The 4,480-nt window shown below is 38.3% G+C and overlaps 1 protein-coding gene across 3 annotated transcripts in view; it reads left to right on the plus strand.

Moving 5' to 3' along the window:
- The first annotated feature begins 1,819 nt into the window (after positions 1-1,819).
- The window catches only part of LOC106318614 (L-type lectin-domain containing receptor kinase I.9-like), an 8,331-nt gene continuing 5,670 nt past the window's right edge, over positions 1,820-4,480 (plus strand). The window contains exons 1-2 of one of the 3 annotated variants that reach the window (XM_013756664.1): positions 1,820-2,022; positions 2,115-2,494. The gene's annotated coding sequence lies outside the window, so the exon portion shown is untranslated. Of the gene's footprint in view, positions 2,495-4,480 lie in introns of all 3 variants that reach the window. The other 2 variants (XM_013756666.1, XM_013756665.1) reach the window with 2 other exon arrangements.

Here is a 4,480-nt window from a genome sequence, read left to right on the forward strand (position 1 = left end):
GGTCCGGGTCGGGTTCGGATATTTAGGATCTGAAAAGGACATGATATACTCAATTCCATCAACTTTAGTTGAATATTTGTCATATATATCTAAAATTTTACAAGATTTGCAGCAAACAATCGCAGCGCAGCAACTGGCTGCACAGCGGGAACCACCTGTCCCAATTGGTGAGATGAACCTACCGTGTAACATCCCTGCTACGCGCTCTGCTATCGCTCCACCACCATGTCAAAGGGAAGACTTTAAGATAAAACCCGGCATGATCAATCTTGTCAAGAGAAAGATGTTAAAGATGTTCCATGTTGATACGCCCAAAACGGGATCACTCTTTCGGTAAGGTTGATATGAACTCAGATCCGAGAGGATTGAGAACTGATGGATCGAGGGGTGACACTAAGGGTTGCGGAATAGCCCAAAGATACTACCAGACTTCGATCGTTGCCGGATGTGACGCACCGGTCCAACAAAAGAAGGATCGAAACTTGGAGATAACCTCACCAAGAAACTAAGAAGTGTTCTAAACAAAGAACAATGAGAGAAACTCATAAAAAAGGAAAAACAATCTGTTTTATTTCGTGGCTCTAAGGCCTTATTTATAGGATTACAAGTTGTAGAGATCCAAAGAAAAATGTGCTAAAAACAAGACATTGGAAATAGAAACAAAGACTTGACTAAATAAAGTCTTTGACTGAAACTTGGACTACCTCTTCATATAGCCACGACCAGGACTTTGAAAGGTGAAGAATATACTCCTGATATGGGCCAAGACATGTCCCTTTGAGGCCTGGTCGAAATCCATCTTTTCCCTTAGCCAATATTTTATCGGTTTCTCCATTTGACCCAAACAAGCTCGTTTTTTGAATCTTTTTGAAAACCATCAAGCCCAATGCTTTCTTGAACATTTAGAACATGAATAATAACCTTTGTCATGATTGAATTGACCGTTGGTTCATCAGAAAGAAGGTTAGCCATTTCGAGCTTCTCGGGTGGTCTGAATTCGCGAGAACTGAAGATCACCTGATTTGTAAATAGCATAACTATCACATATGAACTCCGTTTGATCTGATTCTTCTTCAAGGAGCTCCGTAATTGAGTTGAGAACATTCTCCAAGTGATTTCATGCGTAGAAGCCTCGTGGTTTGGAAGATATGAGTCAAACAATGAACATATATCTTTACTGCTTTCCATGATCAAGCCATGCATGCCTGTTTTGCCCGGTGCGCTAGCCCACGGCACATCAAGGCGAGTATTTAAAGAAGAGAACCGGATTTGATTTTCGAAACTGTTGCACACATTTAGCGAAAATATCTCTGAAATCTCGGGAGTGGAGAGTTGAAAAACTTTCTCCGCAAGATCTCTCTTCTGTTGACTCGTTCTGATCCATTTCGAAATTTAAGACAAAATTGGTTTTTGTCTTAAATTTAAGTTCTACATTTTTTGTAATTTCATTTAGAGTTGAAAAACTGTTGCGACGCGTGCGTGAGAAGCTCTCTCTTCCTCCGAACTGTTTAACTAACACCAAGTGCTTGGCAACATATAAACAGCTCTATGACTTTCTCCTGGTCGATGTGGGACAATTCCTATAACCATTATTCATTTAATTTACATATCTTTGGGCTTAAAACATCAGAAGCCCAATGTCATTGCATTCACATTATTTAATAAAGGCCAATGCCTTTTATTGATCCAACATTAGCTCCGGTAATTTATGATTCTATGTGTTGAGAAAGGGTTCTGGATTAAAATGATCCGTTTAGGAGTTCAGAGTTTTTAAGCTAATTTTTAGAAGTTGAGGATTTAAATGTCAATTTCAGTTTATTCCTTCGTCTTCGTCGTCCCAAAACCTCTCGACGGAGATGACGATTGTCGTTGGTCTCTCTCTCGCAGGGAAGAATGTGCATATCAGCTGTATTCATCGCCGGGATAGAGACCGCCGGTGAACGGGAAAGGAAACATTGAGACACTGGTAGATTCTGAACCATTGCGCGATAAGGAAATCCCCCGATTAGGGTTTTGGAGAAGGTGAATCCCCTTTTTTATCTGCTATGTATTTTGATGAAATTGGTTTTCAAAATCTCAGCACAGTGCTTCCTGGGTTCTACTGGTTTTAATAGTGAACTTGGTTGGTTCTTGGAGTAGCTTATCGCATGATACAAGGTTATTCCTGGTAGTAAAGGTTGTTGTGCACACAGGTGCGCCCCAAGTTGATATATCAAAGGCTTCTGATGTTATGTTAGATACTGAGGTTAGGGGAAGGTTAACCACTGCAGTCTCTGTGGAAACTGGAGGCCGCATTGCCCCCCCCCCAGAGCTTGCAACAATGGCAGCTTGCTGAGCAACCGACACATGTATGCTTTTGTGCTTGAAGTAACCTTTGGGAAGAGACAATCTGTGGATGCCACTCGACAAACCGGTTGGAAAATGGTTTGAGAATTGAATTCTCAGCTGAGGATTGCCAGAACTGATTGTTTGATGATTCTTCCTTCGTTAGCAGGTATTTGACCACCGATCTCTCATCTGGTTTCCATTTACATTAATGAATTTTCTTCACTTAGATACTATCTCCTGCTGCCTCACAAAAAAAAAAAAAGATGGTAGCTAGTAATTGTACCTCTTGTGTACTTTCGGTTTTCTAAGAGAAGTAAACTGCTTCAATCTAATCTTGTACTGCTCTTAGTCTGGCTACAACAGTGACATAACGTAACCAAAAAATGGAAGAACACGCTCTATGCAATTTCCGCCGTCTTTTGCGGATTCAGAGTAGCCGAAGAATGTATAATGATATAGTCTTTGTCTATAGTTCTTCTCTCTAGTCTTAGCTTAGTGATTTGATTTATAGTTCATGTGTGAATATGTATTCTCTTGCACATGTAGAGCTTAATTAAGAAATCCTATAGGGTTTTAGGTAAACAAGGTAGTAGGACCTAACCATAGGTTTCTATTACTTTTAGTTTTAAAAACACTTCTTGTTGTCATGATCATTCCAGGCTTTCCTAGGCGTCTTCCTTTTAGTCTATTATGTGTTGAAATATCATTACAAAACATGGAGACTTTTTTATTCTGCTCTGAAAGGTCAAGGGCATGTTTAAAATATGGTTTTGGAAAATATCATTCTTTTTTTGTCCTCTTCCTTGGAAAATAGCTTCAAGTAGAAGACGAATCCCATAAAAATTGGTGCACGATCTGCCCCTACACGTATATTTAATGCTTCTTACACGCATTATATTACTGTTTCAGTGTAGCAGGTTGCGTTGTCAATTTGGACTCAAGTTGAAATATCATAATACGTTAAAAATATTATGAAATAACTTATAATTTATAGTATCGAGAAATTTAAATAAGAATATAATTTAATACCCGTAGGAAGCAAATAACACTAGTATAAGAGAGAGAGATTATTATAAGAAGGAAGAAGAAAATGTAATGATTCTTTGATGAATTACTCTTGTTCTTGTTTTTGGTGTACAAAAGAGTGAGATGAGTGATGGTATTTATAGTGAACAACAATACATAAAATAACAAAGATGGTGCTTAATTTGGTAAAGGAGTGGATGATCATAGTGCTTGATGAGTAGATGATCATAGTGCTTGAGTTGGTAAAGGAGTGGATGATCATAGTGCTTGATGAGTAGATGATCATAGTGCTTGAGTTGGTAAAGGAGTGGATGATCATAGTGCTTGATGAGTAGATGATCATAGTGCTTGAGTTGGTAAAGGAGTGGATGATCATAGTGCTTGATGAGTAGATGATCATAGTGCTTGAGTTGGTAAAGGAGTGGATGATCATAGTGCTTGATGAGTAGATGATCATAGTGCTTGAGTTGGTAAAGGAGTGGATGATCATAGTGCTTGATGAGTAGATGATCATAGTGCTTGAGTTGGTAAAGGAGTGGATGATCATAGTGCTTGATGAGTAGATGATCATAGTGCTTGAGTTGGTAAAGGAGTGGATGATCATAGTGCTTGAGTTTGGTAAAGAAGTGGATGATCATTTCAATGCTTATCTTATAACACTTCCCCTTGATCATCCATCTTGTATTACGTGGTGCCTCGTTAAAAACCTAGTCATGGAAAACCCAATGGGAAAAACCGTAGTAAAAGTAAAAAGAGTACAACTACGTAAGCTCCCCCTCGAATGAGTAGTCATAGAACCTTTAGAACAATGATAGATTTTCATCTCTCAAATTGTAACATTCTCTTTGGTTGTCTATCTTTTGTATGTTCTTTGTTGCCTCGTTAAAACCTTGTCATGGAAAAACCCAATGGGATAAAAAAAAAACCATGATAAGGAAAAAGAGTACAACCACACTTACTATCATATTTCTTTCCCTGGAAACAATATCTTCAGGATATGCATTCCAATCAACTCTCTTCAGAGAATTAAGCTTAAGAGAATAAACTCTATTCATTTCTATTATGATATCTAGGGCCTTTAGACTTCTTGTCCATAATTCTCTTTTGACTTAGACAATAGTTTATT

This window comes from Brassica oleracea, chromosome C9, assembly GCF_000695525.1.
Source record: "Brassica oleracea var. oleracea cultivar TO1000 chromosome C9, BOL, whole genome shotgun sequence".
NCBI classification, from domain to species: domain Eukaryota; kingdom Viridiplantae; phylum Streptophyta; class Magnoliopsida; order Brassicales; family Brassicaceae; genus Brassica; species Brassica oleracea.